Genomic DNA, 13,362 nt, shown 5'->3' on the forward strand with positions numbered 1-13,362 from the left:
CCACTGTGCATAGGAGCTACAGCACAAAGACATCTGGGTGGGGTGGAGGCTGGCACGTGGTCATCTGTTTTGGTAGTCAGTTACAATTACAGCATAATTAGCCTACTAATTGCATGCCCAAGTTTAGTTGATGAATTTGTATGTGTAATTATGCCTTATTGAAATGCACTGTGTTTGCAATGCTTGCCTCTGTTTCCATGTGACAGAGAAATTTTCTTTTTCACTCCCATTGTATTGACTGCACATGCAGAAATGTAAAAGATGACCATAACCCATACAGGCAAGTGTGTCAGACCATTGCAAAAATAGCAGCCAAACTGTAACCATCAGTCCTGCAACCAGATCTAAGGGAGTGCCTGGCCTTGGGTGCAGCTCTGATGGCTTCAAGGAAATCTATGCAGTGCCAAGGGCCACCCTTGCTTACAGAATCGCATTATGGGATACACTTCTTGCTAATGTACCACCTGTTGGAAATGGCCTGTTCAAAAAGCAGGCTCCATCTTCTGCAAAGGCACTTTCCAGTTCCAGATGAGGAAACTTCTGCAACTGCCCCAATGACTTTGCAAAACTGTACCCTATCTTTTTCACATGAAGAGAGTGGGCAGAAGCCACTAAACCAATGTCATTTCTTAAGCAGGAGCAACGTCTTTCTTTTACAATCTACAGAGAAAATGCTTCTTCCTTTTCTTCCACTTAGTTTCCCAGTATCCAGCTGAGAAGCGTGAGCTAAGCACTAAGGAAAAGATCTATCCTTTAAGAAGAATCTCAGATGATGCTTTAGACAATGTAAAGCTTTGTTTTTATTTGATAAACCTTCTTTAAAAAAATGCTCTTTGAAGTTCTGAAGTGGTTGCCAGGACTTTCTGTCCCATGAGAAGGTAAGGTGGCAGCCACATGACATATGGGCAGGATTTTATAAATCCTGCAAGAGGTTAGAGAGTCTGTCTCGCTTTCAGAGAGATGCCACCGTATTTATAAGATGGTCTGTACCAAGGGAGAATCAAACTGAAACATGCAGCCTTTACATTCTGTAATAGTTTGCTTTAATTAAAATTAGATGTGTTCCTAAACAGAACTCCAGATCAGAACATACTCTTTTCAAACTTTGGGGAAAACCAGATAATGCAGTGATTTTTTTTTTTTTTTTTTTTTTTTTTTTTTTTGACTAGCTTCCTTTAAAACATAAAAAATTGATTGGACAAAAGCTTGGAGCTGACAACTGGGGAGCTATAGAGTTCCTTGAAAACTAAGTAGATGGACCACACTATTTCATTTTATATGTATCTATTCCCCTTGATTTATGATTCCCACAGACCGAGATCTGAAAATTCAGGCCAAAAGGCTGAAATGAAGAGCAGAGGAAGTAAACAACATTGACATTTCAGAGCAAAACCCTTTCAAGCTCGGTTATCCCTATTGTTAAGGAAGCTACTGATGTAAGGGAAACTTTTGGAATGGAAGAACAAACAAAAATGTACCTTTTTAGAGGACCATGAAGCTGTTGATTCTTTTGAGAAATATATTTGATATCTCAGCTCTGTTCTTGGCTCAGCAGAGACCTGCAAGGTTATTAACTGGAGAAAGAGAAGAAGGGAAAAAAAAAAACCCCAAAACACACCCCAAAAACAAACAAACAAACAAATCTCAAACCAAAATCAACCTTTCCCAGATTTTGTAGGATATCACAGTTGCAGATTTTCATCTGAATGTGATTGGCTCCTTCTCTGCATATCTGTGGCCAGCAGCGCTTCAAATCTGAGAAAACATGTTTTCTCATTCAAATACTGTGAAATAGATGAAAGTATCTGAACCAGAAGGAAGGGCAGTCTTTTGCCATCTAGCCTCTCCTGTTATACTGTTTAGATTTTTGGAGTCCTCATTATTTAGCCAGACCTTAGACCATATCCTTTAAATAAGTAGCAATATCCATTTAACAAACAGTTTCCTTCACAACTTAACAGTCAAGTGCCATTACCTATTTAACAAGTAAGTTAACTGAGATGTTGCACACAGCACAATCCCCCTTGTATGTTCAATTAATTCCTCACAACTGGCCCAGACTTGCTGCTGTTCAAATACTTGCATAGAGATTTAGAAAAGGTAGTATATTTAGCAAGAAGATGAAAGGGAGGGAGAGATGACTAGTCTCTTTCTAGCTAGCCTTTGTAAAATCCTTATTATACTGGACAATTCTATGTATTACATTGTATAGGATACACTGTCAGTCTGAGCATGGGAGTATCTCATTCATGTACATGCAATTTGCAATTGTGTCAGTTGTAGTTAATTACAGCCGTATCATGTGGATACTTGTACAAAGCCTTGAGATATAAAATATAATTTCAGAGTTTATTAATTATTAGTAATAGATTAGGAGGGTTCTGGTTGATCTGATTTTGTGGGGTTTTATGGTATCTCTTATTTTTAAGGCAGTCTGTAAGACACAAACTCACAACCGCGCATATAACGTATTCTGTCTTGTTGGTTAGTCCTAAACAAGGGTTGAAAAGAGAAAAGTCTTTCTAGCACAGAGCATCAGTACTTTTTAATTACACTATTTTGTGGTACAAGGTGGGCTGGTGAGATGACCTACAGGAGGAAGTCAGCACTTTTTAAGTGAGTACCAGCATATTTTTACATTTGCTTCCTTCAGCCTTCTATTCTCTTTCAAATGGATCAAGTTCCCTTTCTTTGGATCTTTAGCTTTGTCCATTAGCACATCCCCAAAGAGTATTTTGTCAAACAAAGCAAAACACTTTGAAGACAATTTTAAGTTCTTTTGAGAGTTATAGCCAATACTTTGTGTATGTATAGTGATTATTTACTGAGTTAGCACTCCCAAAAGGCAAATCTGGGTAGATACCAGAAAAATGCTTTAGATAATTGCTAGTTGGTTTGATCTCCTGGTATTTTGTGGTATTTTATGCTGTCTTAATGGCATCACCTGAGATTCTCTGGACACAAAAATGTTTTAAACTGTGGTCTGTAATAAATTGTAAGGGAGTGATTTTCAAACTCTCATAGTAAAAAGCTCTGTTGAAAATGTTGTCTTGTCCAGGTTGTTCTTGACAACATAATAACAAACGGCTATACAAATCTCATAGCCATAAGAAAGATTGGGGAACGAGATCATGATTATTGTAAGCCTAAATCCTACAATGAACAAGTGTTTCCATTTAATCTTTCCCACTTATTATATTTTGAAAATTAAAAGACTGTTTGCTGTGTGATGCTTAGAAATATTTTCTTAGTTTATGTTCTCAGATGTTTGCAAAGAATCACTTCTTGCAAATAACATTACCTTTAAGAACCCTGGGAAGAACTCTTGGTTAATCTTCTTTGGTGCCTCTATTTGAAGGACACCTTTTAAAGGATATTTGTTGGTAAAGCTCTCTTATTTTTTTTGTCTTGGATTTATAAGATGTTGGTGAGGCTAAAACCACATTGAAAAGCTCAAAGGTCCAATAACAAGTAACTCACTTTTATCATGAGCAGATAAATATCAACCAAGAAAATGTCAACAGCCACAATTTCAATAATTAAAAAAATGTATAATTTTCGTGTGTCCATGATGTGAAAATACTGTCAGCACCTGAAAAAGTCAAGAAAGCTTCAGGATATTTTGAGATCTGGTGGCCAAGGAAGGCTAACTGAGATGTTTTTACTAAGAACAATGCTGGAATAGCACATTAGACTATTTAGACACAAACTGATGCTATCAATGATTTCTCATTACTCCACGCTCTACACGCCTCTTTTGGAACCAATGCTGACCACACAGCTTGGTATAATTGAGAGGCTGAGCTCTATTTCCATTTGATATTTTCCCTGCTGTTTCAATGGTAATATTCACATACAATAGACTGAGATAATAATACAAAACCTATATTACTCTCAAAAACATCCTTTGCTGTCTAAATCCATTGTACTGCTTGGGAGCTAGTTAGTTAATTATTAAAACAATATCTAAAAATAATCAACTTCCAGAAAAATTGGCAGGCCAAATTCTGTTCTCATTCATCCCAGGCAGCACCACAGTGTATTGTAGTGTATGAGAGTGGATTATAGAAAACAGTGTCAAATTATTACTTTTCAGTAGTGGATAATTCACGTGTGGGTTGTAGGAAATAGCATAACTGCTTTACAGATAGCCATTACACTCCTTACCCTCTCTTTATCTTGTTCTTTACTGCTAACTTCAAGCACAGTACTATAGGAAGACCTAAGTATCCTTGCAAGATCTCTTTCAACTCTCATTGCAGATAGGATCTGGCAAAGGAGGAGTACCACATTATTTTAACACAAAGACAACTGTCACACTATTTCCCCAGTGGCCGATCACCCTGCAGGGGACAACTTCATCTATATTGTATCTGCTTAACATACTTCATTAACTCTGTCAATTACCAGCTACCTCAGCACCTTTTCTGTTGGCATTACACAATTTATTCTTTCCATGTCTCAAACCGTACCATCTTAGAAGCCCCCTTCATAATGCAAGTAAGGACATATTAATCTTAAAAATGTATGTTAGGAACAATTAAAATAATTTTTCAAGATGGTTTATGGCTTGTTTTTCAATGGTGTTCAGCACCTACTATTATCGTTGAATCTCGAATATACGGGAGAGCTCCCTCTAAAAAGCAGACGTATGTCTATTAGAGGTGACTATATTTTTCTTTGGCAGAGACTTTCCAGAGAAGCTCTCACTGCCAAGTATAGCAGCTAAGTTTTCTAGTTTAACATACTCTTTTAAGCTAAACTTTAAAGTTAAATAGAGACTTTCGTCACTTCATTGAGGCTTGTTAGGCTAGGAGCTAAGGAGCATATTTACCCTTGGCTCCTTCTACAGGCAGTGGAGAAAGACTTGCCCTTCCAAAGGGAAATTCAGCCTACCTGAGCTGACCACACTGACTGTGTGAGACTCTGCTTCTCACTACAGAGCCTCAATTAAGTGGCTTTTCATTAAATGCAGCACTTGGAATATCCATGTGAGAGGCAGGACTTTTGGTTTTATGGAGAGAGCTCAAGAGAGGGGAGTTTCAGGTGGCTGCAATGGCCAGCAGAAAGGTGGGGTTGGATGAGGAGCTGAAATTTGGGGGTGGAAGTAAGGTGAACATTAAGGTTTGGTCTCTAAACCCAGGAACAGGTATGGCACAGGGGAAAGAGGACTTGAGAATGCCAGGACAGCAAGGTGTGAGGAGGCTCCAGAGAAAGGAGGTGTAAAACTAGGAAGAGCATTTGGTTGAGCTAGCACTTGTCAGTGTATGTAATTGTCTACTTGAATACTAAGCTCTGCTTATGCTAATTGGCTTCAGTGACTGAGCCCAGATCACAGGAGAAAGGAGCTTGGAGGGGCAATGATGGGTGCAAAGGGCCCCACTCGCAACTGTACACAATTCCCCACTGTTGTTGTGGGGAAAGAACAGAAAAAGAACAGATTTACAGGACTGCTCCCTGTTTCCCTCCCTGGTCCTCTTCTGTTTTTTTTTTTCTTTTTTTTTTTTTTTCCTTCCCCTGCCTGGAATATGACAGGCTTCTTCAAAGAACACTTTTGAACTAAGAAAACCTATATTTTCACAGAAAAAATCAAACTGTAAATGACCTAATGCCTGTTACAAAGACACCTGATTAAAGCAAATTCAACATACAGTTTAGAACAGACTACCATCAAACATTCTGAAAGGGAACAGATGAACCAAGAAAATTGAAAGTCAATGGAAATCATAAATACCTCCTGATTACGTGGAGTTTTCCCAGTCACTTTTCAAAAGGAGCGAGGAACATCTGACCTCTCTGCCCCTGCTCCAATTAGGTTGAAAGGCAAATCCTTCAAAAAAGGGAGACATGGCTTGAGGTTACCTGTTGCAGTTGTGGAGTCTGTTGTGAAGTTGCAGGTTTCTGCATGCTTCAACTTTCCAAATTAATGTTTCTTCCGACTGAGTATTTCACTGCTTCTCCTTTTCTCTTTTTTTCTACCTGAATCAGTATGTTTCCTCCAACTGTAGCTGCTGCATACTTCTGCAGGTATTCATCAGGGCAGTCTCTCTGATCAGTTGGAGAGCAAATTACTTTACCTGTAATCTCTTCCCATGTTATGGCATTGTAAAATACAAGGTTTCAGTACATCAATTAGCTTTAAAATGCGGTAACTGTATATTAAGAAATAGCAGATACCTATTGCCATGTGCTACAATTGTACCTTCACTATCCTTCAGACACCCCTGGGGGCATTACAGCATTCCAAGTACAGCTGGAATGTGAGTATAGCCTAAATACATAAGGAAGAAGGGTCTCCATAGCGAGGATTGTCTCTGCAATACACGAACATTTTTTTGAACACATCCTTACTTAATATTGCTGTCTGGGCTAAGATTCCTTTTATTACTAGTAGGACAATCATTTAAAGTGAGCTCCTTTAGCTACTTAGACCTAATTACAGTAAAAATAAAAGCTTGTGATTTGCTGATGTGCCCATAACTTGAATTTTTGAATTAATGCAGGGGGGGGCTTCGGGAGTTGCAATGCACCGAACTACTTCCACTTCTGTAAAAGCTGTTTGTTCATATCCAGGTGTAGTGCTTCTTTTTTTTTTTTTTCTTTTTTTTTTTCCACCCCTTAAATAAAAATGAACACTGTGCAAACATCGGCTGCCTCCTTTTTAATAGTCAGCACATTCTTTACATCTGTGCATAAACATTATTATCAAAAACTCAGAGTGTTACTGCAAAAATTATCAAAGTCCTTAAAATATACTCTCTGCAGCGTCCATTGGAATACAGCTTTAATGCGTTAATGTGAAAACAAGCAAGCTTTATGAGGAAAAAAAATAGGCTTTTTGTTTTCACAGAAGGTTAGCCAGGGTTTCCTTCACTATCGTGTGTATGCATGGGGTAAGTGTTTTGTATTTAGTACAGTATTGTCTTCTGACATATAGTTGCCCTTGATAATGTTTCCTATTGTGTTCACTTAAAATATTAACTGTTGATGAAAAGACATGGTCTGAGGGAGAAGGATACAGGACATGGCATGTTTTCAGAGATTTTTAAAGATTTCCTTTTGAGAATGGAACCTTTAGCTGAGTATTTGTGTGTCTGTTTGTAGGAAAAAAATACAGTCATCTTTTTCATGTTTATAGGGATGACCTTTTATGTTATAGCACAATGCTTTGAAGCACAGTTATTTTTAATTGCTTTATATGCCTATTGAGACCATTCTGCATGTCACTTTGTTATATACAGCACTGAGTCACATATGTTTGGTCAATGAATCTTTTGGTGGCTTGATATTTATGTTGAAGTCTGAGCAGGAGTTGTGGAGACATCATGTTCTGGGTTTTGCTGTTGGTGTTTTTTTGTTGTTTGGGTTTTTTTACTGTCACTCTAGCTATATACCTAATGAGGTGACAGAAAGAATTAAAAATGACAGATTGTTTTGGCTGCAGTGGGGCTGTCTGAGCTGTATATTCCTATAATACAGCTCAATAAACCCAGCTTGTGGAAAGCCCTCTGCACGTGATTCATTGCTGCAGCAAGGGTCCTGGTGGAGGTTTAAAGAAGAGCGGGCGGTGGGCTGGGCAGCAGGGAGCGGGGGCTGCTGTCAGCCGGCGGCGCTGGCAACTGTGCGCCAGCGCTGCTCCGGGGATGTGCAGGGCTGGCCCGGCCACAAAGCGCTGCTCCCGAAAACCTCTAATTAGAAGTTGCGCGGGTTGGCTAACGCACACGTATTTCTGTCCAAACACCTTGTAAAACTGTAGCTTCCAGTCCATAATGTTTGGGGAAGTGTGGCGGCACCTTCTGCGGATGGCCCCTCTGAGCCCGGAGGCGGTGGAGATGCGGTGGTGTAAAACAGCCGTCGTGGGGATCCGAGGTAACCTCCGCATCTGCAGTAATAAACGTCTCAGCATCCACGTGCCGTTTTGCTGCCGCGTGTCTGGTGGAACAATGAAACGGATCAGAAGAGATTCCTCAGGACAGAGTGGTTAACTACAGGTGTTAGACTGATAGCCGGTATAATTAAGGAAAAAGATCTGTCAATTCACAGACTGTGCAGAATAAATTCCGGATATCCGTGTGTAATCTTTCAAAGTGCCTTTATCTCCAGAGCCAGCGAGGGTGACCACAGAATACCCTGAACCCAATTATGTACTTTCTGATTATCATATTTTTATTTCTCAAGACACGGGGCTAATAAGAAAGATCAAAAAATGTTTGAACCAGAGTAATTTCAAATGTCAAGAACTAGTTATTCTTACAACAAGCTCCCAGGTCTTGACAATGTAAGCTGTTCTCTGTTTGGTTTGATTTCTCTTGGGGAGTGGAAACGAGGGACTAGGGGATTTAAAATGACTTTGTACTGTGGAATCAACACATGCTTTTGAGACCTGCATTTGACACTGGCTTTGAGGTGGTTTGTTTCTTCTCCTTTTTTTTATTTTTGGAGCATGGGGGTTTTTTTTGTGTTTTTTTTTTCTTTTTTTATTTCTTTTTTTCTTTTTTTTTTTTTTTCGTCAGAGAGGAAGCTGCAGAGGAATTGTAGCCTATCACCATCAGGGAGTTTCTCTTCAGTTCTTTGGGTCAGAAGAACTTAATCAGGTAAGAGTCTGTGGGAAGGAAGAATCCGAAAGACAAAATCCACATAAGAAATTTACTTCAGGAGGAAAAGTAATTTTGCCAACAATATGAGCAATAAGAAGGGGAGGGCAAAAAGGTGATTCCTCTGCAGTAGGAAATAAAACAAATTTCTGCTTTCCAAAAGATTACTTGAAAAAAGATTCAGAAGGTACCTGTTTTTATTCTCTTTACAATTCCTCATGTTCAAGGAGCAGTACATGTATGGATGCTAAGGAAAACCATGCGGTTCCCCACAGATGTTGTTCTGCACATATAATTTCCTACAGGGGAGGAAACAGCTTGAGCCTGAAGGTCTCTAGTTTTAGACTACAAGACATAAAGGTTATTGTTGTGGTCTGCTTTCTTGAGATGCTGAGCAGCCATAAGTACAGAGGGAGTCGGAGGAGCCATACGTACTAATGCTACGTTTTCAGAGAGGGAGGTGGTTCAGTTCTTCATTCTCCAACTGGCTCACCAAGGGAAGAGCCGGGAAGGTGCTGGGTGCTCCACCCTCCCAACCAGGGGCAAAGTACTGCCCGTGCCAACAAGAGGAAGGAGCTAATTAAAAGTAAAAACTCTGTAATGAGAAAGGTAGCCTTGCTCCCATTAGGACCTGCGTGAAAAAGAGAAAGTGAGAATAATTTCATTTGGATCTTGTCCCTAGGCTGGCAATTGCACTTGCTACTTATTTAGGTCTTGGACAAATTCACTGATTCTGAAAAGTAAAAACTAAGGTGGAAAAATACTGCAAGTGATCATGCAAAGTAGAATTCTGAGGGTAGCTTCAAGAGAACAAAACAAAACTGTTTTCACTGAGATCAATCATGTTAGTTTTCTGTCGGGTTTTTTTTTTTTTTTAGTCCTAATTATCAGTGCCAAGCAGAAATCACAGATTAGACACTATTGAAGCTATTTTTAAGTTTAGCTTATTGAAACCTGTTCTTTTCAATGAAACTGCTCAGAACAAACTTAGCTTTTAGATTCTCCAGTACATTGCTCATAGTATCCTGAAAAGAAAGGAGCAGATGCAGATAATTCCTCCCGGGACCAAGATCATTGCAAGGAATTCAGAGACTCACATGTACACATTAAACTCATCAAGCATTTGAAGATGCGGTGGAGGGGATCTGTTTCTTGATTATGCAAAAAATTTGCTGCTCAGGGTTTTTTCCCAAAACTCTCTGGTTTTGGGAGTCCTTTTCTCATTGTGAGGGGATGACAGGCTAACAGCTCCTTCTGCTCTAATGTCATTTGAAACTGAGTATGATTTTAGGGAATTACATCCCTGGGCATTTAAATTAAAGTTTCATCAAGAACAGCAAATGCTGCACCACGGTGAGGAGGGATTTTGGACTGTGCCTCCTGGCAAGGTGGCATCCCAGGTAAAATTTTTCATGACAGCTGACCATGGTCTGTCTGTCAGGCAGTTTCCATGGGAGGGAGAAGCAGAAGGATCAGAAAAAGAGGGATATATTCTTTGAAGGTTATTTGTTTTAATCTCAATTTAGCCTACTCTAGGTTTAATAAGAAGGGCCTGGGAAAGAAAATATGTTAGAAGGGGAGAAGAGAAAGACAGGCAGAGAGAAAAATGTGCTAAGACATGTTGGGGAAGAGCAGAAAATATGAGGATGGCAACTAGACCTGATCCAAAATAGAAAGCAAGCATAGCAAGTTGTGAAGTGGTACAAAATAGGACACAAGGAGGGCAGATATAGAAAAAAAAAATCTGAATTACCAGAAGTTTTTTATGCTTCTATGCACACCTATGTGTGTGTATATGTTTAATCTCTTCACATCCATAAAATGCCCATATATATTTCAAAAATGCAAATATACACTTTTAAGAAGCTACAGTAAACTAAATGCTAACCTTCATCTGTGCTTGTGCTCTAAGAGAATAAGTCTTTGTCTCTGTTAGCAATTATGATGGACAAATAAAAGTGGATCTGTAGAGTAAACCAGTGTGTATTAAAGACCCATTGACAGCATTATACGCATTTCAGGCAGTTCTGCTCAGGAAAAGTTGTGGTCAAGCCCTGTGGGCTGAATGGCCATTCCCAGCTGGAGCATGTGATGTGTGCTTACAGGGTGTATCTCCTTCTTTAGCTTGCTATTTGAAGCAAGCTGGTTTGAGTGATCCAGGTCTGTTGAATGTTGTAAACCAGTAAGGCACGGTAAGTGGGAATGACAGGAAGACTCAAATGCTAATGTAGGCTTTCTGCAAGAAATGAAATAAATATTCTGTATCCTTTCTACGGTACAGCTTCTATGGCTGTCAGTAAACCCCAAATCCGATGGTTTTGTACGAAGCTATTTTATGTCACATCTTGAAACTTATTCAAGATCTACATTATGCTTGTATAGCAAACTAAGACTCCAAAAGGTTTGTGCATTATTAATGAGATAGTGGAAGTGCTCTAGAATCAGCTTTCATCTAAACAAAGGTGACGATGTTTATCTGTACCCTTTGTATTCATTGTTGTTTTGAGTGCACAGTGCTTCCTCTTGGTATGTATGTTATTGATTTGCTGACTAATCTCTTTATCTGATCAGTATTGATTGTAACTCTCAGTCTATAACCTTTAGACATAGTGATATTGTGGCTAAATACAACACAGATGCGAAATAATTAACAAGTTCCGATATTGGTATTTCCTTTCCAGCAAATAGTTTAAGTAAGCCTTATATTTGACAACTAGAAGCAGTATTTTTAGAGAAAAGTGTAAATAGAAGATGAATATACAATCTTTAGTTCCTTAATATAAATTACTTAAGAAGAAATAGTAAGTTACCTTGGGGAAATCAACAGCTTCTTCAATTGGATTGCTTCTGTCACTGCATGGACACAGTCTTGTTTGATGTCCTCCTACCATTTGTCTTGTATGGAGTCTTTTATCTAAATCCAAAGCAATGCAGTCATCACTGCTGCAATTCAATAATGGCTCCACAGGAGCTGTCATCCACAGTTTGCTATTCATCTTGTAAAGCCTTTGAGTTTTCAAAGTATCCACTGAAGTTGGTATTTCAATGCTGTGGACAGATCACTTAAGGTTCTTTTGTATTTTCAAAACAGGCCTAAATTGAGGATGAGCAGATATTGAAATGCCCAACTTATTGTACCTAGGTGCCAAAGGAGACGATGGAAGTGTCAAAAGGTAATTAGATAATCAGACCCACCTCCAAGCTGAAAATGTGTGACTTTGTGGGCTTGAATGACACACTGACTCAACACTGGCATTGCCTGTGGGGAATAAGCCCCTTGAAACAAAGGGAAAAAAGACAAAGAGATGGAAAAAAATTGGAATTAACCACTAGCAGCCCCAGGAAGTGAAAAATTATTATGTGATAACAACATGAAGTATAAGGCACAGAGAGAACTTACATCGTTTCTGTTCAAGTATAAGATGCCCTTTATTCCATTTGATATAGACTTAGAAAGCAGGGGTCATTTTGGACTTGAAGGTTAGTGGCAATCCTGAAGGAACTCACATTTATCATGAGTCAAGAGCCTGGATGTAGGCAGCTGTTTAACAGGCTGCTGAGATTTAGAACAAGCTGCTGAGATTTGGGTGGGGTTTTGGGGGGTTGGTTTTGGGTTTGGTTTTTTTGTTTTTCAGATGCCATTTTACCTGGCCCAGTCTGAACATGTATTTTAGCTGTTAGCCTTTTGTTTGTCTGTCTGTTTTAAGCAAAAGTGTAGCCATCTTTGGGCACTAATCTGGGACAATTTAGTACAGAAAAAGAGATGAAGTGTATTCTTTGAGAGTGAGAGTTAGCTTGGTCAAGGAAGCAGTATTCTTACCTGAGCTCAGCTTTGGGCAGGATGCTAAATTTATATATAACCTTTTCTTACGAGAAGTACCATGGTTTGCTTAGTTTACTCTACACAGATTGGAGTTTTATCTGAAGAAAATAGTCTCTGTGGGAATACTTCACACTGAAAGTATTGAAGGAAGAAAGCTTCCTCTGTCAGAACCAATGCCACTTCCATCAACATCAAATCCATCTTTATTGAAAAGCAAAGAAAAATATTTCACTTTTTAAAATTTCCTAAATCCAACCCTACAAATTTATGAGATTGCCTTAGACTCAGGGCTCTTTGGCACAACTACTGTATGTGCCTTCCCCTGTTGCCTTTTCGGGGACAAGTAGCATAAATCGCTTCCTGCGTGGTTTCTCGGAGTACATACTAGCATTAGGTGGTCTGCATGAGTACGGGAACATGGTTGTACAGAGCAGTGTGCCTTGTCCCTACCCTCTGGTACAGAAGAGGTGCAGATGGATGACTTGGAGGCAGTGTCCTGAGCCACTGACCAGCTCTGCCCTTGACAGTCCTAGTGCTGACACAGAAATCTGCACGTTGGTGCCAGCGTTCTGTATTGATCTGCAGAGGTCCTGGGAGGCTCTGTAGAGGCAGCTCAGAGCGGGGTGGATTTCTTAACACAATCGAAATACAGCCCTGCTCTGCCTCTCTATTTTGCTGTCTCCCTTCCCTGAGCTAAATCGTACCAATTTCCCTGCCCAGAGCTCATTGCAGGGGCAGAGCTATGACTCACCTGGTAGTTTCTGAGACAGCCAGGCATTCCCCTCTAAATCTCTTCATCCCCTTCAGCCTATTTTTAAATGCTTGGCCTCTGTTCTTAAGTGCTGCTATTGAACAAAATGTAAATATAGTGCAACCTCTCGTTTTAACCTTGGCCTTGATCCTCCTCTTATTCTAGTTAAATGTAATAAAAAAAGAAAGGTAACA

The sequence above is a fragment of the Fulmarus glacialis genome, unplaced genomic scaffold (genome assembly GCF_000690835.1).
Source record: "Fulmarus glacialis isolate BGI_N327 unplaced genomic scaffold, ASM69083v1 scaffold6523, whole genome shotgun sequence".
In the NCBI taxonomy this organism is placed as follows: Eukaryota; Metazoa; Chordata; class Aves; order Procellariiformes; family Procellariidae; genus Fulmarus; species Fulmarus glacialis.